We start from the raw sequence: 27,394 nt of genomic DNA, 5'->3' as shown, positions 1-27,394 counted from the left end.
CAGGAAAAACACATTTCTGCCACCTGTGCTGTCAGTTACTGCCTCAAAGAAACATGTCTTTTGACAAATACCAAGAAGGGGGTGAAAAAGTGAAAAGAAAAAAGGGACATAAAGTAGGATTTTAGACTGCACTGTTTTAGTGTGTTTACAAAAGCCAAAGATAAAATCACTGGCTCACTGCTGCAGACTGTGCTTATAAAGCCATGTTTTTCCAACAGCTAATCATTAGTATCTTGGGAGTTATAAAAGCAGACAGCAGTAGTTCACTTCTACCCTAATCAACAGTGATTTAAATCTTGCAAGGTAGAAGGAGAAAACCCTAAAATTACCAGCCATGATACATAAAGCAATCACTAACTCTCAAAGTACTGGCAACATCTTCTATTCTTCCAGAGCTGGAGAGGGACTTTGAACAATCACAGTGAGGAATTAGTGCATGGAAGACAAACTAAGGTGAAGATGACACAGGAAGGCAGAGGAGACGAAAGGGATCATCCTTCCAAAATGTCTGAAGAAAATGGCCTCACAGGGAAGCATGCAATGTGGATGGTGCCCTTCTTCAGCAATTTCAGTCCCCCCTTCCACTCTTAAGCTTGCTTGATGCCTTCACAATTCAATGCATCGCTTCTCTGTGTCTATCTTTTGTCTTTATTTTTTCCTTTATCTTTATGATACCTTTTCTAACTTCCTTTCCTGCTGCTTCTACCCATGCTGCCTCCTCATTTTCTATTCTTTCCACTGCTGTTTTTCAAAGGCAAACACTTCACTTTTTTTTTTTTTTTTCTTTCTGCTGACCAGAATGTCCTTTTCTCATTTCTTCATTCAGCACGTCTCTTCCTGAGCCCACCCTTCTCACTCCTACCATTTCTTTTTTTCCCCCCTCAGGTGCACTTTTTGACTTTTCCTATATCATAGAATAGTTTGGGTTGGAAGGGACCTTTCAAGGTCATCTAGTCCAACCCCAGTGCCACAAGCAGGGACATCTTCAACCAGATCAGGTTGCTCAGAGCCCTGTCCATCCTGGCCTTGAATGTCTCCAGGGATGGGGCATCTACCACCTCTCTGGGAAACATGGGCCAGTGTTTCATCACCTTCATCGTAAAAAAGTCTTCTTTATATCATTAGTGACTTTGCTCCTTTTCCTGTCTTCAGTCTCCAGACTCAAAGAATGTAGCGAGATAAAGCCACGCCACAATGCTTAGTATGAACTCTGCGATAACCCTCAGGCATCAATGAAAACTGGAGGGCAGGTTATTGGCTTTACTGCTCAAAGTGAAATGGACAGATATGAAACAGAAGCAATATAGTGAAGAACAGTACTTAGACCACGTCGATGCTGCATGCCTAGTTGTGGTAGTTCAAAGATCACTAAGCCTTACTGCTAGCCCCCAATTCTTTCTGCTGTTTTGCCTGCATGCTCTTTTGCTTCAAGAGTCCACATTTCAACTGTGGTTAGGAAAAAAAATAAAAATAATATTGGAGAGGGGAAATGATTCACAGCAGACTAAGTAAGGCAAAGAGAAGTATCCCTATTTTACAACAGAGCAGCCAGAACGGTATTTTTTCAAAAGCCAAAGATAAAATTGTATACCTTGTATACCTATGCCACCTGCAGACTGGCAACCACTGCAAGTCTGTTAGGCAATTAAAGACCTGTTTTCAGTGGTCTGGAAGCAAAGAAATGTTAGGAAGGGAGTGACTGATTTCCCAATGATGTGCCCCATGGTTAAGTTACCATGGAGAGAGGTAATCGGAGTTTTAAATTACTTGACAACCCTACCTGAAATTCCCAATACTGCTGAAGACATCAGTGAACTCTGCACATGAGTTCAGACACATCCTCAGCAAACAAATAAAACCACATGCACACAAAATAAAGGAACTTTTCATACATTGGTAAAATCACCAAATGGTCAAGTCACCCCCAAACTCAACTCTAAATCTGAAATAGCTCCATATAATTATTTTTAGGAACCCCAAGACCAGGCCATTTGTGTTTAATTGTAACACTGGTTAAGCTGTCATCAGTGTCCCTGATTCTCCAAGCTTGTTAATGAAAACCAGCCTCTTAAATTTTAATCCAATGTAGCACCCAGCTACCAGAAAACATGGACAGACTCTCAGTGTAGAAGAAAAATGGTCTCCCTGGGAATGAGTAGCCGTAAGCAGTTGTTCCTCAGATTTCTGAGGAAATGTGTAAGAACACAAACAAATAACCCCCTGAACTCAGAATATCCATATGAACAGACTTCCTTCCTGCCAGGGTAAACTTCATTAAACTCCCTTCATACACAGCAGATTAAGTGCAACTGATCACAGAGTCAGATGCAGTTGGAAAATTAGAAAATTAGCTGGTTTAGAGATGCAGTGAACAGTTCAAAGCAGTTGAAAGCAGCTGAGATTTTTCATTCCATTTTTCTCAATAAAGAGCAACAACAACTAAATTTAGTATTACTTCTTGGCATCTGTAAAATCAATTAAGATCTGCTAACATTCTGCTAGTTTCAGAAGTTATATGCCAGATAGTCTGGTAACAATCCCATTTTGGTCAGGAACACACAGGATCTTAAAACCCACAACATGTGACAGTTTTCTTCCTTTCAAGTCCTTCTATAGCAACTGATCCATTCCTCACTTGTCTCCCATAAAGCAGTCCAATTCTACATCTCCAGCTGCCCCAAAAGGAAGCAAAAGATTTCTGAATGCCTTAGTGTCTATCTTCTTCACCTTTGCCTGTCTAATACTTGCCTAAGACAGATAAAAGAGATGTGGAAAACAGTGCAAACATGGGAGCTCCAGCTTCCCACCAGAGCCCTGATGCTGCAGAAGTGAGTATGGTTAACCTCTGCTGTTCACTCATCTGTTTTCAGGTTTCCAGTTGAGGATGAAGGGAGGAGAGGCCAAAGGGAGGCATAATATGAGCTGGATCGCATGAAAAGCTATAAAAGAGGTGAAATGGAAGGAACGCTGATGGAATAAAATTGTGCAAAGTTATGCATTACAAGCCAAAAAAAGAGATACTGAAAGGGTTGAGAGTTTGGAAAGCATTGTAGATTGCTGTTACCCAAAATATTTCCTAAGAGTAAGAATTTTCCTCTTTCAATACAGGGACAGCCAAAATATGTCCCCATAGCTTATACCTGAAGCACAAAACATAAAGAAAGTATTGGTCGTTTCTTTGGAAATCTTTGGTTTGAAATTTAAAATAGCTCACACTAGTGAAGAGCAGAACATTTCCTTTTGTTGAAAGCTGCCCCTTCCCTTTCAGACATTTTGCTTCATTACGGCAACAGCAGTTAATATTTACCAAATTGAAAACATCTCCTGGAGAACAATAATCCCTTAACACTGTACAGCAGAAAAATGCTGTTGACCGTGCATGAAACAAACCCCAAGTTTCTTATTGAATCTCCTGAGACCAATCCCCATTGACACATATTTAAATTAAATAAATAAAAAACAAACAAAAAGCCCACCCCACAACAACAACAAAAAAACCCCACACAAACACAACACAACAAAAAGAACACCAAACAACAACAAAAAACCCAGAAACAAACAAACCGGAACAAAAGACCTCACACCACACATGAATACCAAAATGTATAAAAGAAGTGTTTACTGGGTAAAACACACAAAAAGTGTTATCAGACAGAACTGTGGAGGGGTTCATCTCAAACTTTTGTAATTTGTACAGCCAAAACACAAATATTCCCACTTATCTTCCACATCTTCCTGCAAAAATACTAGTCTTTAATGATGCACCTCATAAAGTACCAGGCCTACTAGCAATATTGCTATGCTATACAACACAACTCTCATGTCTGCTCACAGGCCAAAATCAGCCAAGTTCAGGTCTCTAAATGTCTCATACAGACTGCTTGTTTTCAGAAGACAAGATGTCTGGTGGTGCCTGGTGAGGAAGAAACACACACACTGCTTTGAGAGTATTAGTGGAACAAGAAAAACAACTATCTTCAGAGCCAGAAGAAATGCAGATCTGTGTAAAAATTAAAATAGAAAATAACTGGACTCATCAGGATGATAGGACAAACAATTCAAGCAAAGAAAAAGGAAGGGAACGTTATCCTCATATGGTAACTAGTTAAGAAACATTTTGACTCAAATAATCCTTCAGTAGCTTCCACTTGAAAATTGGTCAAGATCCTTCTTATACTGTCCAGTATCCCATCGAAGCAGACTTTTTTCAGACTACTTTATCCGACAAGTCTGAATCACAGAATCACAGAATGTTGGGGATTGGAAGGCACCTCGAAAGATCATCTAGTCCAATCCCCCTGTCGGAGCAGGAACACCTAGATGAGGTTACACAGGAAAGTGTCCAGTCAGGTTTTTAATGTCTCCAGTCAAAGAGACTCCACAACCCCCCTGGACAGCCTGTTCCAGTGTTCTGTCACCCTCACCGAAAAGAAGTTTCTTCTCATATTTAAGTGGAACCTCCTGTGTTCCAATTTATACCCACTGCCCCTTGTCTTATCATTGGTTGCCACTGAGAAGAGCCTGGCTCCATCCTTGTGACACTGGCCCTTTACATATTTATAAACATTAATGTAGTCACCCCTCAGTCTCCTCTTCTCCAAGCTAAAGAGACCCAGCTCCCTCAGCCTTTCTTCATAAGGGAGATGCTCCACTCCCTTAATCATCTTTGTTGCCCTGTGCTGGAATCTCTCCAGCAGTTCCCTGTCCTTCTGGAACTGAGGAGCCCAGAACTGGACACAATATTCCTGGTGTGGTCTCACCAGAGCAGAGTAGAGGGAAAGGAGAAGCTCTCTGGACCTCCTAACCACCCCCCTTCTAATACACCCCAGGATGCCATTGACCGTCTTGGCCACAAGGGCACAGTGCTGGCTCATGGTCATCCTGCTGTCCACCAGGACCCCCAGGTTCCTTTCCCCTACACTGCTCTCTAATAGGTTATTCCCCAACTTATACTGGAACCTGGGGTTGTTCCTGCCCAGATGTAAGACTCTACACTTTCCCTTGTTATATTTCATTAAATTTTTCCCTGTCCAACTCTCCAGCCTGTTCAGGTCTCACTGGATGGCAGCACAGCCTTCTGGCGTGTCAGCCACTCCTCCCAGCTTGGTGTCATCAGCAAACTTGCTGACAGAGCATTCTGTTGTCTCATCCAACTCATTGATTAATATATTGAATAGTACTGGTCCCAGTACTGACCCTTGAGGCACTCCACTAGATACAGGCCTCCAACTAGACTCCATCCCATTGACCACAACTCCCTGGCTTCTTTTCTTCAGCCAGTTCACAGTCCACCTCACTATCCGATCATCCAGACCATACTTCCTCACTTTAGCTGTAAGGATGCTGTGGGAGATGGTGTCAAATGCTTTACTGAAGTCAAGGTAGACCACATTCACTGCTTTACCATCATGTAGCCACCTGGTTATGTCCTCATAAAAGGCCATGAGGTTGGTCAGGCACGACTTCCCCTTGGTGAAGTCATGTTGACTGCCCCTAATAATCTTCTTATCCTTGATATGCCTTGAGATGGCACCAAGGATAAGTTGTTCCATCACTTTCCCAGGGATGGAGGGGAGGCTGACTGATCTATAGTTACCCAGATCCTCCTTCTTGCCCTTTTTGAAGACTGGAGTGACATTTGCTTTCCTCCAGCTCTCAGGCACCTCTCCTGTTTCCCACAACTTATCAAAGATGATGGAGAGTGGCCTAGCAATGACCTCAGCCAGCTCCCTCAGCACCCACAGTTGCATCCCATCTGGACCCATGGATTTATGGATATCCAGATTGCTTAATTGGCCCTCAACCCAGTCTTCATCAACCAAGGCAAACTCCTCCATTGTCCTGACTTCAAGATTTTTATCCTTTGGTATTTTCTCTTTCTCATTAATATCCACCACTAAAACCAAAGGTATGAAAATAATGCACATATGCTGAAAATACCAACATTTCTTTTTAATGTTTCATGGCATCCTAATATAAGCTACTGAACTACTGATGTGCTCCTGGTCTACTAGGAGGAACTAGAAATGTTCTGAATATACAGACTGGAAGCTCTTTTCCTCTCACCAGCTAATTTAAGAGTAACTTCCCTGACATTCAGAAGAATATTTGTGGAATAGGACATACCCAGAAAGAGGAAAACATTCATCATGTGCCTGAAGTCACTGTAGATTTAGGACAAGAACCCACAAATTCCATCTCCCTCTGCTAAACTCTAAGATTTCCTCTTCCTCTCAAATTATAAAGTTTCCTCTCCATTTAACTGCAGTGAAAATCCACGCAAGTGAGTTCTGAGGAAGCCACTTCTGAACACACTGAAATCACATGGAGATGGGTCACAAACCGAACTATCTGGAATTATCTTACACTTAATTTTCCCAAGAGTTTATAAATCCATCTACACATTTGTTGGAACAGCCACATGCAATAACGCAGCAAGGATAAAAGCATAAATAACACTTTTAAGTAACCTGTCTCTGCTCTGTGAATTTGCAGACTTACAACACAATGACTCCCTGTTTGCACAATGCTGGTCTCATTCCTTTGAAGTTCTGTTGGCCTGAAAGGAGGGAACCATGGTTAAAAAACAAAAAGTATCAGGTATAATTCTGCTTGCCATCCTCATTCTCTTTGCAATTAAACTAGTGTAGGATCTTAAGAAATTTAGCAGAATTGTTAGAATGACAGTGAAAAAGCAAGTGAAACACTGTGCCGTGCTGAAAGGGGATAATAATCACCCCCCCTCTACAGGCTCTTTGGGGATCACTCTCCAGAGCACCTGTCTGATTTGGAAGCATCACTGCAGGTTTTTTGTATAATGGCCTTAATACACATCACCTTTCTATCACAGGTGAGCTATCTGGCTGCTCTAATCAAGGTCCCCTGTGATCTGCCTCCATCTTTTTTACAATTTCCCATCCAGTATGGTATTAAATGAGTAGCTCTCGCATCAACCCAGAATGCCAGTGTCTGTCATCCCGCAATCCTCGTGCTTCCTCTAATCTTACCTCCTGCATACAGGAGTAATAACCTCCAAATGTCTGATGAACAATTTCAGTTTATTCCTTAAAACGGTTAATTTTCCTGGATGTGTATAAAGTAAAGGAAAAAAGACAATAAAACCAAAGGAAGTGACTTCACTTCTCCATTTTGTTCTTTTCTCTCAAGCAGACGCCAGGAAGATTGGTGAGATTTCATCCAGACCAGATGATTTTTCCAGAGCTTTTGAAATACAATTACAGCAACTGCACTGGAAAGATCATACTAAGTGTTTGACAGAAGTTACAGAATGGCAGATATAAAAAGCTGATGTCCAGTACTGTCAGCAGTAATTAATTATTACTAATTTTTGCTCTAATCAGGCAACGGTGAATTTATTCTTTTGTAACAGGGTATGATTATTTTATAAGTCATCAGTAAGGCACATGTTATCTGAGCTAAAGTCAGGGAGGTTTCTGGACAGTAATAGGGTAGGCGGTACTGATGTACCGTTTAATATAGCAACTGTTGCCATGGAAATATCTTTTTTACTGACTGCTGATGATCATCTCGTGTTTGAAATGTGATTTATGCGCATTCTATATGAGAGCAGAGAAGCATATTTATAGATGAGCCAACTGAACTGTGGTTACTCCGACATTAAAATGCAGCATGTTCCGCATACTTTTCAGAAATACATCATTTGTTAAAATACACTACTAATCAAGCAAATACATTGGCCTCCTGCAGTATATAACCCAATTACCAGAGTAAACCAGGAGCCCTTCCCAGATCTGAGATAAACAGAAACAGGAAACATAATGCAACTCCAATTTTCTTCCTCTTATCCTCTCACAGGAAGGGGGAGGGACAGAACCAGAGAGACTGGCTGGTCCAGCAGCTGCTGTCATTATGTATTTACAAATGCACAGGCTGCATGAAGACATATTCAGTCTACTACTGCAGGATTTTTGTCAGTTTTCTTGATATTGTACTTTATGCCTAACACTCATTTTTAGAATCAAGGCCCCTCCACAAGCTTAAACACGTTGTTTCTACCTGCTTTGTCCTGATATTTATCTGTTTATCAATCATTTCTCATTCCACATACGTTTCTATTTCTACGCTCCCAACAAGCAGTGTGAACACCTAAGAATCAAGGAAATAAGCACACTTAAGCATACTTACATATAGCTAGTTCATATTATTACATACAGCTTGCAGTGCAACTCCTGAGTAGCAGGGGTAAAGAGATGTTTCTATTGCACAGAAGGACATGCATTTGTGGGCAGTGGTAGGTGTGATCACGTCTTGTATCCATGAACTAGTCTAGATGTACTGTAATTTTATACTTAAAACTGACTTCCGTGCTGAACACAAAGGCAGAGGAAGAACTGGTCAAGCATCAGCTAGAACAATCACAACACGTGACTACTTGAACGAAAGTGCCCACCACTACCAGATGTATACAATAGAAAAATACTTATATTTACTCAAAATATTCCTCTCTTTCGCAACATTTGTCTTTGCTATTACCAAGTTATCAAGAGGAAACCTGATGTTCAAAGGCATAGTGGCAGAGAGAGACTTCTTTTCTTCAAGAAACTAAGGTACTTAATACTCATTTTTAACTAGTTCTGGCTATACCTACATGTAAGAAAAAAATAGCCAAATACTAACAGATTTGAGATAAGAAAACCTCTTCAGAATTACAGCTATGGAGCAATGGATAACTGGATTAAAAAGAAGAGACATTATGGGTGCCCGCTTTAAGGTACAAAAAGCAATGGACAATTGCAGAGCCTGCCTTAAATCACAAGAACCCAAAGGCCTCATTATAGAGCAGCCTGTGTAGCCAGCTGCACAAAAGCTTCCCCACAAGTAGGCAAAAATTCAGCCATACAAGACCTACAAATTGTTTGCTGAACTCAGATGTGATCAAGCTCTTCTTGTATATAAGGTCTCAAAGATAAAGAGTAATTACAGAATACAGTGGTTTCCAAACTACAACTTAAGAGGGCAAATAGACCACCAGCCATCTGCAGATTGCCTTACCCTCCCTCACACCAGCAGAGGCACACACTCATTATATGGAAAAACTGCGAATGTGCTTCCCCTATGCAACAAAAGCTGATAGACTCCTTGGGTACACTCCTGTATATCGGGTCTCATTTCTGAATCACACAGCTGTGAAATGAAACCTTCTAGTGGGATGGAAGACCAGAATTCAACTGTATTTTGTTCAATATGAAAGCAATATACCTACACACTTCAAGTTTGGTACTGCAGCTACAATCTGCCTGTTGTCCTACATTTGAAAACAGTATCTAAACTATTTTAAAATGTTGTGTTTGTAATATATAGAAATCAAGGAAGAGTCACTAGTAAAATTCTCCATTAGAAATGACAATGAAGAATGTCATTCTTCAGTTTTCCTCCACTGATTATTTTAATGTCAACTGAATAAATGTATAGATTTAAAGCTAGTATGCATTATATGCTTACTGTAAACAAAGATGCACAAGACAAAAAAGAGCTGACTACACAATATCCAGAAATTATGAAGCACAAGAGTTCCTGAGCAAGTCTAATAAATACATCAATTGCTGAGTCACCACCATCATATGTAGATGCAGAAATACGTTCTTTGCAATTACATATGTAGGAGGATGTATGCACAGAGCTGGTCAAAGGAGGGACTCAGAGCTGAAGCAAACAAGCCCATTCTACAGGATGACAGCCTGGCAAAAACTTGGGAGACACAGTAAGAAAAGGGCTCACCTCTGTTTCAGGCACCTTAACAAGGCTATCCAGAGACAGCATTCGTCAGCCCCCATACCAGACATGCAATACAGTCACATCGCTAAAAACACACTAGCAAATCACATCAGATAATCAGCTCTCTGAAACACATACTGTGAATGGGCGGGAAGGTGGGAAGAAAAAAGAGTATTTTTTCATCTACTTAATTTTGGCAATAGAAACAGGTGACAAAGTATTTTTGCTAATGAACACAGAAAAACTTGAAGGTGTTGCCAGTGTTTGTGCAATAGCTGATGGCACAATAGGAGCATAGTTCAGGTGGAGACTGTACCCAGAGATGGCAAGGCCAAAGCAGAAAGTTTTGAGGTCAAATCTAAGTAAAATCTAGTTTGTGATGAAAGAAGACAAATGCACAGGACACCTACTCTTATCTAATGGAACCCAGACAGTGAAGTTGAAGCCACTTCTAAATATGAAAATGTAAAGGGTGTTTTCGAAGATCCAGGTTCAGAACACACCACATGAAACCTATTTTGACCAATGTGGAAACTGCTACATGGCAATAGCTTAGCAACCAGGAATAGCAGGAGAACCACTCCTGACAGGGCAACCAAGTCACCTTCCACAACCAAGGCTGTGCCTACACATAATGACCACTCATGTCCAGCACTACATGTCACAGCAAATTGAGACAGCAGCAGAGTATCCGGGCAACATGAACAGCACATACTACCGTATACTGTGTAACACAGACATAGCACATTTATACTTAATCAAAGCAGCAACAACCAACACTTGCACCCACAATCTGAACTGCCACCGCCATCTTTAAAGACGCACTTTACATAGGAAGTGTCAGTAAACAAATTAACAAGTGGAAATGGGTTACACATTCTAGCTTGACAGTATGACACACACAACAGCTTCATTCAGGCACTGCATGAAGAAACACACTCGGAGACTAGCAAAGATTGAGCTCAAACCAGTTAAGTGTTAATAATACCTGGCACACATAGATGAGAATTAATCAGGGAGTTGTCAGGACTGTTATAAAAATGGCTACTTGAAACGCTGTTTAGTGGGAGGGATTCTGTAAATGAGAATACACTTACTTCACAGTATACTGTAGTGCTCTCCTTAAAATGAATCATGTATAATCATCAGAGGGCTTCTGGTTGGTGGGAGTGAGTATTTCACATGACCCAGATCCTGTCTGTAAATCTACACAGATGGGATTATAGCTGTCTGGTATCTAATAATGAGAGTTCTGTTCCAAACTTAGGCCTTTTATTTCACTCATAGTCTCTAATATTGGGAAGTAGTGGCAGTTACAAAAAGTTCAGCAACTGTAGACTACAAACATTCTGATATTGCTAGGGTTGAAGAAAACTAGGATATAAATACAGCTGTGCACATGGGAGGTTGTCAAAGACACACTGGAGAGAAAACTGATTTCTGCCTGTGGAAACTTAATTTTTTTTTGCTGTGTTGCAGCTGTTTTTCTTCACATGATTCTACTGTAGCAATGTTCTGAACACTGTTCTTAAAGTACCTGAAGAGTCTGATTAAGCCACTGTTCAACTGCTTAAAGTTAGATTTGTCAGGATGATTCAGATGCTTAAAATTAAGTATGTATACAATTATCCTGGTAAATTGAGCACTCTCTTTTTCAGTCCTATGGGCAGTACTGGATCCAGAAATGCTATTGAAGGTAATAAAGCAGCTAGAAAGGACAGGATGCAGCTGAATACTTCTCTGCATAACAATCATTCAATAGCCAATGGATACTGTTGTTTTTCAATCAAAATTTAAAAATTAACTGCAGACCAATTAAAGCGGATGAGCATCCCAAATTTTGAATTTATTCTCTTCCAACTCCAGTACTCTGATTACATTACTTATCTTCCTTCCCTCACTTTGAGGTTCTTTTATTAGTCATCCTAGAGACAGACTAGGGTTACCTCTAGTCTACTAATACAGGTGATGCAGCAAAAAGATTACATTCTTTTCTACCAGAAAAATCATTCATTATCATAGTTGTTTAGTCCTAAAAATGAACTGAGAGATAGCACTATTTTTATTTCTTTCGCCTTTCATTGTAGTCAAGTACCAAACACTGTCTCATTGTACCTTTAATCTGTGGGTCAAATATTAATATGCTTGAACGCACATTCTATTAACTAATTAATTTAAGGCCAAATACTGCTTAGATATGGCTAGTACTTACACAAAGGTTAAATCCTTGCCAAAAATCCTTTATGTTCACACAACTAAATGATCTCTCAGGAAATAACAGATTCCTCAGTCATGCCAAATTGTTTCACCTATAAATTTGTAGTCTTGAATTTACAATACATATAGACAGACATATATAATATGCAACAATGTATCTGCTGTTATATAGGGAAGTGCCTTTTCAGCCACAGGGATTCAAGCTGTTCATCAATGCAAATGACACTGGCTTCTGTATTTGTGAACTTTATACATACTACACAAATACTGTGATGACACTTGTGGAAAACATCAGTAAGCAATACCAGAGGGTAATTTAAGTCAGAAGATGTCAGCAGTCTTTGGCCACACTGAAATTCTCCCTCTCTCCAAGAGATGGGCTTTCATTTCCGGGTAGCTTCATCACTGTTCATGATGATTTGCTTCCATTTTTTTTCATTGTGTTTTTTTGTTTGTATTTGGTTGGTTTGTGTGTGTTTGGTTTTGTTGTGGTGTGTTGGTTTTGTTTGGTTGGTTTTCCTTCTACTTTCTTACTACGTCATTTAATTATTTTCTTCTGAAGGAAGGAAGGAAGGTTTCCTATTCTTTGCCTGCTGTGGTATGCCTTCCATCAAGGCATCTGTAATTATTTATTCTGTATTTCCTGCTGTGGTACACATTTGGATATATTTCTGAAAATGGCTGACTACATGTTTCCTGTGAATTTACCAGGGGGGAAACCACAACCAAAACCAACACCAAACAAACAAACAAACAAACATACACAAAAATCCACCCAGCACCAGTTTTTTCTTAGTCTAGCAATTTTACTCTATTAGTTTTTCAATCATTAAATGCATCTTGATGAGTTCTACCTATCTACTTCCCAACAGAAAGGAACATTTTCCCCATGTTAACACACAACTTTGTTTTCCTGCTTATACCCTTCTCCAAGACATCTGCCTTGAGAACTGAAAAACATTTTGGAGAGTCCACGTACAAAGTCTTTGCTCAGAAGAAACCAGAAATACTTTGAAGAGCTGAGAGAACACATGAGCTCATTGAAATCCACCCCAGCCTGGGCATTTTGTCAAGGGCTAGCTCAAAGTTCTAAATACCAGCCAAAATTCAGGATCTTCCTGCCTGAAAAGGTGAGTTGTGAAGTAACACAAAGTTTTTTCATCTTGTTGTTATTAAACTTTAAAGATCTACCCAGCTATTTGCACTCCAACACTGTGGTCCACACAGTTGAAGAAGTGACCAGGAGCTGCCCTTGGCACTATTTGTCACTTCAGAGCAAATCACTTACCCTCAATTATGTTTACCCAACTGTAAAACAGGGGCAATAATACTTATTTTTTCAAAGTTGATATGAGGCTTATTAATGCTTGTTTAAGTGCTTTGTTATGCTTGAATGGAAAAGGAAATCATTATTATAATTTTAAGTGAAGCTTAATTATAAAACTGTTAACATAAGCATATTAGAAAAATGAACTCTGAATCATAAGCCAGCAGTTGTTCGCTCTTAAAACAGTACAAGATGATTTTATATGCATCTTGCTATGCCTAATCCCCATTTTTCTAAATCCTATGTTTGTTTTCCACATTCGAGCTAAGAGATGGCAAAATGCAAATTAAATTTAGTGTCTAATCAATCAAGAAAGAACACCTGCTAAATTACTTGGTTACATGCCATCACTGACATATCTATTTAAAAAAAAATAGCCCCCATACAAAACTATTCTGTCTGCTATATACTAATTTAAGCTATGCATGTGACTATCACTGGTGCAACTCCTAATGTGGAAAAAAGGCTCATTTACCAAGATCAACTTACCAAGTTACCAAGATACTTTAAAATTTGTAATAGGATTCTCTTGCAATGTTGTAGTCAAATCCTAGACAACACAAATCTTCCTCTAATCAAGCAAAAACATAAAATCCTTTAAATGCCTTGCTTAGAAGACAACTTAGGACATAGAAAGGTATTTGATACTAAAGACAGTATAATTTCTGTAAGGAAAGAATTAAGCAAAATAACCTTTTATATGACACAGTTTATTTGTCAAAACAAGTATCACTTTAAATCCTCACTTAAATCTTCTGCAAATACATTCTGTGAGCTTAAACTCTGTCACTTATAGAATGTATGAAAATAAAGACAGAAATCCAGGCTCATCTTCATACATTAAACAGAAGGAAAAGCAAAATATCTCCACCCCACCACCTATGTGTACTTCAGAAGCTCATCAGAAGAGGTAAATAACTATAAAAATCTGTTTAAATGAGGAACTGCTCACAAACTTTTTAAAAAGATGTTACGTATTGGAGGCTAAAACAATTATTCTTTAAAAAGCTTCCTCTACATTTATGTGTTCATCCCACTCCCTGCCCAAAACTGGTATCTATTTGAGAAAGCAATGGTGGTTTTCAGAAGCAGTCAGATGAAAAGAAACACTTCATGCTGGGGTGACTGTGAAACAACAAAAAAACAAAGCCAAAACTGATATCCAGCAAACCCCCGGTCTTGATATGAAGAGATGCATAAAACGTTGTTGTCCAAAATTAACCCAAACTAAATGTCCGTATCAGCAAGCAGGATGAAATGTTCATTGAATGCCAGCATGAATATTTCACCTAAATTAAATTTTGTAAGCTTAAAAGTCAAGGCTTAAAAGGAAACACAGCTCTCTATACCAGTAGTAAGAAAACTGTCAGTAAAATTAAGAGATTTCTGTTAATTATGGTCATGAGACGCAATGGCACTCACTCAGCTGTGACTGGAACAAGGGAACACATGGCAGATTCTCCCCACTCTCCCCTCTGCAGTATCCTCCCTTCTGCAGTGCTCTTGGAGCATCATCTCACACAACACCCCCAGCACCCCTCCATAAGCACAAGATGGGAGAGGGGAAAATGAAAGGATGGGAGATAATCTGCCAAAATGATCTGACAGAATGGCCTTGATGCCTTCTAGACAAAGGCAAAATAAGGAAAGTTGCCATAGTAAAGCCTTAGTACTAATGAGTCTGACTGACCAGTGACTACGTGCAATGTCACAGTTATAGCAGAATCCTGCTATGGAAGTGACCAGGAGACCTTGCAATTAAGAACGAGAATGTGCCTGGTTCTCTCTGCAGCTGTATCTCACCTCCTTCCCCTGTGATATTCCAACAGAAAATAACACAGAGAGCCACAAGGTTACCCACTGGATTGCTTGCTCTTCCTTCCTGTATGCAACCACCACACCCTCAGAGCAATTTCTGCATCTTCTAGACACCTTAGCTGAAGGCAAACACTTTGCTGATTTTGAATTACCAGCAGTATCAGTCACTTTTACCCTCCTACTCCAAACTTTATTAAACAGATCAAAGTCATAATTCAAATTGATATTAAAAAAGCTGGTAATTGATAGTACTTTTTCCCTTGGCAGATTTTCCCATGGCACTGGGCCTTTGCTGCTTGTCCTCCCAAACAACTTCAATCACAAAGGCTGAATATCATATTAGCAGGAGGCTTCATCTGCCCTCTTACACAAACACCCTTTACTTTGTCCTCCATGTTTCTAGACCACTAGTTCTGCAAGCATAGCAGACTTGTCAGCTAGAGTTATTGAATGTTTAACAAACACTCACTGACTACATGAAAGTCTCCTGCAAAAAAATTCTATCTCACATACAGCATCAAAACTACCTTGTCCTGGACTCCAAGAACAACCATGTCAAAGCCGCTGCCATTTCTCTTTGCTCTGCACCATCTTTCCTATCTCTCATGTTTTTAATTCTGGGGTTACATTACATTTCAATACCAAACACAGCAATTTGGAAACAAACAAACAGCAATTTATCATATGCAAGGACAAATCAATTTGTTCAGTGACTTAATTTTAAGTCTCAAAAGTCAGCTATGATCTACTACATATTTTATTTATTTTCAAAAAGAAGATTGACAAGTCAATGCAAATAAGCAATGCTGATGATGCACCGTGCCAGAGAATTAAACCATAAAATTCTACAGTATGGAAAATAGTGCAAAACACCACATGCACAAAGAGGACAAGTTCTATGCCCTGAGGAAACAGTTTTGTATTCCACAAATTTACTGCATCTTGTGTCTCACAAAGGAAATTACAATAAAACCCAGTATAGGCTTCCCACCCCACCCCAATTCCTCATTATATCAGTTATAATGAAACCATAATTAAAAGGCTGACATTTAACATGACAAAAATAATTGAGTATAGGACTAAGCGCCAAAAAAGAACTGTAATACCAAGCAATGTAACAGACATAAATCCAAGAGAACTGCACAGTTAAATCTAAGTCTTTCCTTTAATTCTGCCTCTACTGTCCTACATCTATCTCCATTCTGCCTCCATCTAGTTACTGAGCCTGCTAGTTGTCTTTACACATGCTTGTCCTTTGGAGTGGTGATACACAGTCTTTCCAAATTGTAGCTTGGTGCTACAACACAAAACTCCCAGATAACAGAGACATTCCCTTTCACTGACAAACAGAAGGCATTCACAGCATCCTCTCCCTAAGATAACTCTCAACCGAAGTTGAAGCTTTGCATTAGGACATATGGATTGAAAATAAATAGCAACATAAATTTGAAGTACCAAAAGCAAGTGCCTTACATGGGGGAGCCAGAAGGGATCAGCAAAAGAAACCCTGCAAAACATACATTATTTTTTTCATGTTCATTCTGTCCCAGCTAGACACATGGCACACAGTGAAGTAACTGAAACAGTTTCTGATTTCTGGACTAGAGAGTGGCAAGAAAATGTTGAGAATCTTTCACAAATTATGCTATGCAATGAATTGAGGATTTACTAAGTGAATAAAGGAGCATCCTAGGCAAGGAAGTCTGCTCCATTTCCAGCATGGCTATGAAACAGTCTCATACAACTAAGCTTTCAAGGTAGAGACTTGCTAGTCTGAACTTTCCATCTTGAACCTGAATTTTTCTCACAGAGGTGAATTTTCATGGTATAGTGTGGAAGAAGTCATTTAACTTCCTTTAATGTTTTTAACATCACGTTCACTTACCACCTTGAGCTGCACTAGACACAAAACCAGCCTGCAGGTCTAACCCAAAATCATGCTGCTACTCTTCTGGGTGTTCCACACAGCATTCCAATGGGCATCTGGTTTTGGAAACACCAACGAAACCTTTTCAAGGACATTTTCTAACACAAAATCAGGAAAGGATGAAACTAAAAAAAAATGCATTCTGAGAGGAAATGGCAGACACTGAAAAGGAACAGAGATGATGTATTCAAGACAGCAACAGAAGAGGTACAACAGTTTTTTGGGGAAGGCATAGCAACAAGAATAATTCAATTCTGGAATCTGTTTTTATTTCAGAAACAAATTCTAAGACAAAACACTGGTAAACCTAATGGCTGGAATAGAAAAGCAAGCCTCCTTTCCTTTTCCTTTTCAAAGACAAGATCAAAAATAGCGTTCTGCCAACATCTGCAGAAAGCAGAGAAGAATAATTTAGGGAACCAGTGGAAAGACCAGACCACATGTTCTCTGTTTTGTTTTGTTGGTTTGTTTTTCATATATCCTAAGTATATTTGTCTAAGTATGATAAGTATATTTATATGTAATAAGTATATTTATATGTATTTGGAAGACACTTCTGTTGAAAAGAATGTATAAGTTTATAGCTGAAATAACGTATGGAAGGATAAGACAGTAATGTCTATCATTTATGATTCACTGTTGTCTAAGGTAGTAACTTTCACCATTAGCATGTAAAAAGATTATCTTGGAAAAAAAGATGAAGGGCATGAGACTAGAATTCCCTGAAAATGATGATATAGCAGAATCCCTTCAGAAGATCCCTGTATGCAAGAGAACTGCATTGGTCGTGAGAATAACATGCATTTAATCCAAGTGCTTAAGCTGCAAAGTCAGCAAAGCTGCAATGTTCACCTAGAGCATCAAGAAATGGAGTAGGTGGTGGAACAGAAGTAGCTCACATCACAAGATCAGGAGAAGCTTCAAGTGGACTTTGTAACCCAGCAGGAAGGATAACAACAACCCGAGGCTTGACAACACCAAACTCTGTATGAGGCATTACTGGAGAAGGGAATCAGCATGCAGCTGCTAGGTCAGGTTGCTCAACAAAGACATCTACTATGCTGTTTCAAGGTATTGGTTTGTACCTTGTTTGTCTACTTAGCCAAGCTTTTATTGTCTCATCCCTTTAAAAAAACACTACTTGCTAATTGAATTGATTTATGCTTGCAGATGAATAGAATTAGCTCACTGAGCACGAGGAAGTTTTTTTGCAATATCTCCAGGTGTGAGGTCAGAGGTCTAACTTGTTTTCACCATCACCACTCGTATCCCATTTTGGACTTTGTTGCTGACAGTCAGGTCCTGACAGAGGATCTAGAATTCAATATTTAATTTCTTTTTTATCTCTTTCTTATTAAAAAAAATATGCAAATTATACGCTACTGTTTGATTTAAGTGCCCTAGGATCTCTAGGAAGTAATTTTATGGTGTGTTTTTTTTTTCATGTTTAAAATTGTCACTATTACCTTTACCCTGTTAAAGTATCTGCCTTCACCAGTGTACTGTGTTCTCTCCTGACACAATTCAACACTGCTCCTTTGAAAACATCCAAGCAATTCTAGCTTGAACCAGCTCAAAGTCCACTCTGACCTATTCTGCTCTCTTATAAGTTGTGTAATACAGAGCTTATACATAAATTAATCATTTGTCTAAAAGTACTCTTACACTGGGGGAAAAAAATGGTAAAAAACTAACAATTCAAGCACACCTGATATACATGTACTCTGAAATCTTGCATCTCATGACTCAGCTATGATTTAAAAGGCCACTAAAACCTAACCTGATCACAGCTCTCCTCTTTGCAGTTCTCTCCAGTTACTGAACTTTGGAGCCACAAAGCAGAGCATCTGGTCCTGCATATTCGCTAGACCCTGAAGAAAAGCTGCAGCGTAACTAGCTCAGATAATGGTATCACTGACATTTACACAGGACAGTATGAGATGTTCCTCACTATTGCCAAAGGGATTTGAGAAAGAGAAAAAAAAAAATGGAACGTGTGGCTTTATTTTCTTTTAATTAACATCACCAGAACCTGAAGTGAGAAAGCTTATATTCTTGACACCATTCAAAATTTGAACCAAGTTTTAATTTTTCTTTCATTCTTTGACAAAAAGAACAAAGAACTAATAAGAGAATAGCCTGGTAGCCTCAGAGCTACAAATATAGACTTCGCATCACAAGGGATACACCTAGACTGTCTGCACTGTTTCCATGTCTTCACCAAGTTCTGCTTCATTGGTTAACTGGTATGGACTGTCTGGTGTACAGACCACTCAGATAAACAAACTCTTGCACCAACCAGCCAAGTCCATTTCCAGTGGAAAAAGATTTGGGGCAAAATGCATATAAACTGATTGCAGGAGACACAACCCAGGGCAAATTCTCCTTACAAGTGCTGACCTTCAGGATGCAGAAAAATGTGTCACACAGGTTCCCTATATATAAAGAACTATATTTCACTTTATAGTATTAACATTTGACAGCCATTTTAGGGGATATTGACAATTATTAAAAAAAAAAAAAAAGGAATTCCCTGGTCAGATTCTACATGGTAAGGCTGCTGGACAGCTGACCCACACGACACACTGCTGACACAACAACTATTTGCTCTAATTTTCCTATTAGTTGGTTTGTTTCCTGAAGCCTATTCTTAGGTTTTTGTGCACTTTTGGTTTTCAGACAAAATCTTAACAAGGAGATTCAAAGGTAGCCTACAAGCTCACAAAACAGAAATTAAACAGCCTCTGAGTGTGTACATTTCACTCAAGTTTTTTGACTGCTTCAGTTTTGACAATACTCATTCACATGTGACAGTTTCAGCTGCATGTAATGCTGACAGCCAGAGAGGTTTTTTTCCACATGTTAATAACACGTAGCAGCTCAGAAATGAAGCTTGGCTGAACCGGGAGAAAAGTCTGTAGTCCAGAAATTCAGTCTGCATCACATCAGAGAATAAATTTTCCTCCAACAACCCTAGTGCCACTTAAAAAACATTAAATCCAATCTACAGAATGCAAATCTCTACTGGTATAAATCATCCCATTCTAACTGAAATCGGTGTGATTATATTGAGGATTTGAGCCCACATAGGTTATCTCAACTAACAATTGCCACAGCTACCAAAAAAGCCAAAACCATGCTGATATCCTCTTTTATTTTTTCAAATCCTAAAAATAAAAAAAAAAGGCAAAAAATAAAGAATTGCACTGCAGGTTTGTTAGATTAAGGAACATACACCACCTTTTTGAAATCACTGTCTTTATGAAAGGATTTATAGATTATTGACATTTGTACAGACATGTAGGTGTTTTTGAGATATTCTTCTGTCATGGAAGGCATTCACCAGATTCTTTACACGCAACTTGACAGATAACTGAATTTTAAGTACAACAGCAAATCAAGCATTCATGATGCCATAAAAACATCTATCTACACACTGATGACTGAAATCTAACATAAAATTAATGCAGGCATTTAAGTAGCATTATGATTCACTATTAAGCCATGCAGATCTTTTTCAGGAACAGCTCAAAGCATTTTTGATATTTTTTTTTCAATAAGAATAGCATTAAAATGTATTTTTCTTTTTTGCTTGCTTTGTTTTGTATGTTCCTACTTAAGGATATGAGTTAATCTTCAAATACTATCTCTGAATTTTCTGAGGTAAATTATACACATGGTATTTGGGCTAGGCATTGAAGTAGTGAAGTTAAATGGCAAAAACCTGCCAACAACAGTAAGCACTTACATTCAGAGAACAATTTGATTTGAGAGTACAGGGACAGGAACATTCATTTGGATACCATTATAGGTCATTATGTTATCCGCTGCTGGTGTGCAACCAAGAAAAACGTTCACGTCCACGCTATGAAACAGAGGCTAATTAATTCCTTCCTGCTTTCTCTTGTGCACTCTGTTTCCATCCTAACAGCTTATAAAGCAAGAAAATCCTCCCATCCTTCTCCCCTCTCAGGCAAAATGCTGCAGAACAGAAAGCACTGACACCATCTTGTTGAGGTACCGGCTCAGCCCACCCCACATGTGACTCCAAGGAAAGTAACACCCTACTTGCTGGATACCTAACTGGAGTTATTCATTTTTCCAGAAGCAAGGGCAGTAAGCAAGCAGATTAGGAAGTCTCTGTATCACATGCTGCATTGATCTAGATGAAATAGCTTGGGGTAGTAGCCATGTTAACACAAAGCTACACGTATGATAAATAACTCCAAAGTATCCTGTATAAACATTACCTTCAGCAATTATTTCATATATGCTATGAATCAGAACTTCTTATCAGGACGCTATTGCACCTTCACAGCACTTTCAAAACCCCTGCAGTCTTCCAGTGGGTTCACACCAGAAGACCTTTTTTTTCAGGGTAGAACTAATATCTACACCTGACATCACTTTAAAAAAACCCAAACAACAGCATTTACAATGTAGCCAGAACTTGTTCTTTGTAATGAACACCTAGAAAATAGGCCATAAAATATGAACTGGGCAGAAAACGTTCAATTAGGAAACAGAATTTTTAACACAAAGAACCAATTTCTGTCTTAAGAAGAAATCAGACTTCTGGAATACAGAAAGATACAGCAAGAGAAACATTAATGGTTTGTTTATCTTGTTCTCACTTTTCTTCACCAAATATTTAGCTAATAGCCACTGAGGACAGAAGCCTTAGCTAGATGGATTTTTCCTGCGAGAATTTTGGCTGTTCTTATGTTCTTAATCTTCTTTAAAGTAATTAAAAACTGTAAGCCTGAACACCTCTGATTTTTATAAAACAAAGCCAGAGCTATTTAACATCCAGCAGCCCAGGAATGCCTATTTAATAGCTACATCTCCTCAAACATGTGAATTTCTGTTATTAATTTTTCCAGGAATTTAGAGTGTATGAGAAATGCACAAGTAGTGCATCACTCCTGCCAATGTTCACTCTCCTTCTTGCCCGTATGCTTCCACACAGCAGTCTGCATCCAGCACAACAAGGATGGTTCAGGTGCTGCAGATGAGGCTGTGGATGCCCAATGAGCTTGAGCAACCTCTGAATAACCTCAGCCTTCTGGTAGTCCCCCATCATGCATATTTGCCTTTGTTCTTTCACTTGACTGTTGTACTCCATCCCAACACATTACAGTGAAGAGAGAAGAATCGTGATATTAACAACATACTTGCTGTGCTGCATCAGTAACCATGTGCATCTCTCTGCTTGTTTTACTCCTTTTTTTATGGTTGGGAAATGACTGCTCCAAGAGCTTAAAGCAGCTAAACCTGATGCCTTGAGCAAACTGGACCAAAACCCTAGTAAAGTGAGCACAATGCTGCCGGCACTGTGGGGATGCTTCTGTCTACAAGAGCTACACTCTCCATTTGCTGTCAATGCTTTCCATTCTTTCCAAGATACACAACAGTACAGGTAAAGTGAGCACCGGAAAAAATTGTGGTATTACATAGTATGTTCGGGCTTCTGCTCCTGTTGACAGACTGTGATAACAAAAGGCTATTTTTTCTTAGTACACAAAGAAATGGGCACAGAGTCAACACGCCACACAAGTCTAGAAGAGGAAGGAGGCAAAATATTTCCCCATGTGGTTACAAAATACTTCCCACCACTTTATAAAATACAGGTTCATACGCCACACCCATTAATATTAATCTACTGCTGTCTCTTTTCCACCCTTCCGCTGGCCCCATTCTCTGTGTTTTTTGTTATTGATTTAGCATTTCCCTCTATTCTTCTTCAGGCTATTCAAATTACTTTAATAGAAGTCATGAAGAATCACACTGAAAAACTATTCAAAGATTCAGAAAATATTTGTCTGACATTCTACTCTCATATTCTACAACAACAGCCCTGGATGTTTTCTGTAAGATTGGGAGGGGAGCCTGCCAAACACTGAGCTAGCCTGACAGGTTGCACAGTTATTTTTTCCTATCAGCAGACACAAAAATATTTAATCTGATGCATTCACAGGTCACACCTGGCACAGGGAAGTATTAAGCTTGTAAAGTAAGTTCACTTCTTTTCAATAAGCACAGACTCACATATGGCAGAATAGAACTATTTGATCCATCAGTATTTCAATGTCAAATTAAATCACCAGAGCTCCTCCAAACACAGACAGCTGCACAGAGTTTTTTTTTCACTTTTTAAATATGCAGACAACTCAATTTTTCCTTGGCTAGTCCAGGCTACCGGAGGAGTGCAGACATAGATACAGAACAGAGGTGTTTCTGTCTTTACAAGCATTCAGAAGGACAGCAAATCTTCACTTTCCAACTGACTCTGAAACATGATGGTTTAACATTATCAGTCCCAAATGTCTAAGAATCACATCATGTGCTCCCCAAATTCTGATATATCACTGGAGAATAATCATGGTGGGAGGGTTATGCATTTTTGAAGCCTCAAGCTTTCATGTACTCAAGCTTCATTTTTTTCAGGAGTAAGGATGAAAGCCTAATTTTCATTAAAAGAAAGTTCATAGTTTCTCATATATATGTGACACTGAGCCTAGGGCATTAAAGAACCCAAATACCACAAGAGTCGACAATGTTACATTTCATTATAATTTAATTAAAATATTAATCTTACAGGCTGAAGGGATCAGTAATATCAGAATACAACCAAGGATGGCAGGAGAAGGTATATAAATCAGAACGAGAAGTAACAGCATAAAAGGGAATGGTATCTGAGTTCAAAAGGGAGTGAAAACATCCTGCAAAACAAGAACCTGACAAAAAAAAATACAACAATAAGAAAAAATGCAAAGGTAGGACAATTCCTTTCTATGGACATTTCCAGTGAAGCTTACTAAAATGTGATCAAGTGGTTCCACAGAAATTCTGTAAATCAAAGTGAAGGTGTCAGCACTTTCTAGAAAAAAAAAAAAAAAATAAAAGCCACCCACTTTGAAGAGCGGGGAAAGAGAACAGTCAGAGTGTTGACAATTACAGGTCACTTCTGGAAGACCTTTGTTTCTATATAGTTGACCACATGAAAAATAGCTTTTGGAAATATGCTAAGGCAACAGTTCGCAGAGGGGAAAAGTGCTGCTCATTACATCATCAACATCAATAACGGAAAGAAATTTTTACATTTATCATATGCAGCAAATTTAATATAAACATGCTTTTGCTATTGAAGAAGGCAAAGGAGCAGAACACAGGTTTCTTGGTGGAAATTGTTCTTTGAGTTCCTTTAATACAAGCCTGGTATAACCATACTAAAGTCACTGGAGGTATTTTATACATGCTTGGCTACAGGCAGTTCAGGATTTCTCTTTGCTTAACATTTATACAGTGGTGAATATAAGACAAACCAATGCAATGTCTCATAAAACCATGCAACTCTAGTTGCAAGATACTAAGCCAAGACTTTTGAAAGACAAAAAGATCCCCAAATGTTTAAGTGCTTACCATAAAAAAAAAATATAAATCACTTTATCCCAGGTACTTTGTTCATCTGTACAGATATATCAAAGCCTCTCTTTCATATTTCTATCAGAATTACTAACTCACCTTTAAAAGACTACCACAACCCACAGCACTAACCTTGTTTTTGTGTTAAACAAAACATCCTATATTTTTTCATTACCTCCTCTTTTTTTTGTGTGGTGAATATGAAGTATTTTTGTCCTCCAAATGATACTTTTCCTGATCATTTTAAAAAGTTCTTTGTCAGTTATATGCTGGTTTAGAGCTAGTTTCTAATTTCACATACAAGGTCCAAAGTTATAAAACTCGGTTTTCATAAATAGAAATGGAGAAATGAAAATACAACTATATGTTCAATGTTATACGTATACCTTAATGACTACTATTGATCTAAGAGAACGTGCACAAAAGCATTTACACACCATTGCTCCAAATTTCAAATTGTATTTGCTTTCCTCGTTATTACAGGACTGCATCCCAATTCATACACATAGAAAACTTTAAATACATGGCTGAAGGACTGTACTATGTTCCTGAAGACACCTACAGACATTGCTGTGGAGCCGTAGGTTCAGAACAAGACCTTGAACTCCTTAATTTCTGTTCACAGTATCACAGTATCACAGTATGTTTGGGATTGGAAGGGACCTCAAAAGATCATCTAGTCCAATCCCCCTGCTGGAGCAGGAACGCCTAGGTGAGGTCGCACAGGAACATGTCCAGGGGGGTTTTGAATGTCTCCAGGGAAGGAGACTCCACAACCTCCCTGGGCAGCCTGTTCCAGTGCTCTGTCACTTAAACGTTAAAAACGTTAAAAACGTTTAACTATTTTTGTCTGTTCAAATTATGTCAGGAGGGAAATATCTCAGGCAACTCTCTGTAAATGGCATATCTGAGTTCTTTTGATTCATATCATATACTGTTTATGAAACCCTGCTGTCTATTTGTGCTGATTACTCGTCTTAAAATCTAAATTGGGAAGAACAAAGCTGGAGGAGGTGACTTAGACGAGCACTGAACTTGGAGAGGAAATACACTGAACAGAGCCATTGGCACACATTTCAAATAGCACACAGCAGTATCAATGGCTACAAAATTAAGACAAAGGCATCTTGGTGACCTGAGGGGCAAATTATCAAGTCACACTCCTTGTAAACAGCAGTATAATTGTATTTCAAAATGATAAAACCATCAGTGAACATTACATATATTACCAAAAGTAAAATCTCGGAGTGGATATTATGCTCACCCAGCTTCTTCAAAAAGATTTTTCTACATAGACAGCTACTTTTAAAATGTTAATGATGAGAGAAACTGAACTGCCATGACTATAAACTAATTATATTTACATGTACACAACACCATAAAAATTCCATTTAACTTCTCCTTAGCTACTTTTCTTTACAGACATGTTGACAAAATCCTTTATTTGTGATGATATATTGCACTGCACTGTCAACTACCATAAATCATCCATACCTTGCCGATGCCAGTTTATTTAAAACCTCTCAGTAGTTACAACTAGCACCTTACCTACATGCTGTCCAAAACAGAAATTAAAATGTAAAAAAAGGTGGTTGTATGGTCTTAGGCTTCATCAGACCCTTTCACGTAAGAAGGGTTTTCACAGTTTTCAGAGTCCACATATTAAACCAAGATGAAACCTGTCTTGCTAACAAGAATTGCCTTAGGACAAATGTCATAGGTCAAAATAAGTTAAAAATATCATAGTAGTAATACAGGGAGGTTTTTAATTTCTACATACATTTTTTGCTTCCACTAGATGTCCACAAGTCAAGGACATGAGCATCCAGACCAGGACTCTTCAGGCCACAAATTATTATTTATGATCAATATATGGTTTCTCCCTTTGGGAAACCCCCTTAGTTTTAACAGTACACAGATTCTTTCAATGGACTAGTGGGCACTGCTTTCTACTACTTTCTCTCTCATTTCACTCCAGAGCAGAATCAAATTTATTTAACTGACACTTGTTCAATTTTTTTCAGCAACTTACAAAGGATGGAAATGACATGCTATAGGAGCACTCATTTCATCACTGTTCTACTAGCCACATATCACTACTGTTCACCAGTCGGTACATACCGCGTTTCCATCTCTGCCTGATCTACAAATGGCACAGTTCTACCTCCTAATAGAAGAGTAGAAAATTTTAGTGACTTGGATCTACACCCTGTTTGTGTAATAGCAACAGAAAAAAGATTTGCCACTGACTGATGGTAAGGGCCAGTGTATCAACTTCTATTTGTGGCTTCTTTTTAAAGCTGTTGGCTTTACTGCTCATTATGGTTACTGCAGCTGACAAACATCTAGCTACTAGTAGGAAAAAAATAATATAATCTTGTTTTGAATAGAAAATGCATTACTTACAAGAGTTACAAGACTTCACAACAATTTTGTTGTGCAATTACATAGGACATCTAAAAACAATGCGCCATCTCCCAAAGGTATATCAATGTCATCTTAAAGAAATTATGAGGATCAAAATGACTTAATATGTAAGAAGTATTCATTGACACTATTAGCAGACTCACAAACAGTTAAAGCCAGACTGTTTTTAAAATACTATTTGCTTTTTATCGGTATTGTCACTATTTATTTTCCTGTCCAAGGATAAAGACTTGTACATTAAATTCCTCACAGCCTTCCTTAGTCATCTCTGAGACTGAGAAATAAAACAACCTTTACTCTCCCTCACCCAAAGCCAAGAGATACAAAACATTAAACACAAAAATTGGTGTAAAATAGTAGATGTATCAAGCCCACAACACCACATATGTAAAGGGTTTTTTAATTTATTTTGCTATTTTCACAGTTTCACCAAAACCATATTTCCAATGCACTCCATCTGATAACTACAGGTACAATGCAGAAATGATACAGCAACT

At 38.6% G+C, this 27,394-nt stretch overlaps 1 protein-coding gene across 22 annotated transcripts in view; it reads right to left on the bottom strand.

Moving 5' to 3' along the window:
• MAPK10 (mitogen-activated protein kinase 10) overlaps positions 1-27,394 on the bottom strand; it is a 167,377-nt gene that overhangs the window by 134,772 nt on the left and 5,211 nt on the right. The window lies entirely within an intron of this gene.

The sequence above is a fragment of the Columba livia genome, chromosome 4 (genome assembly GCF_036013475.1).
Source record: "Columba livia isolate bColLiv1 breed racing homer chromosome 4, bColLiv1.pat.W.v2, whole genome shotgun sequence".
Lineage (NCBI taxonomy): Eukaryota > Metazoa > Chordata > Aves > Columbiformes > Columbidae > Columba > Columba livia.
Note: the sequence above shows the minus strand (reverse complement) of the source record. Positions and strands in the feature narration are given on the sequence as shown.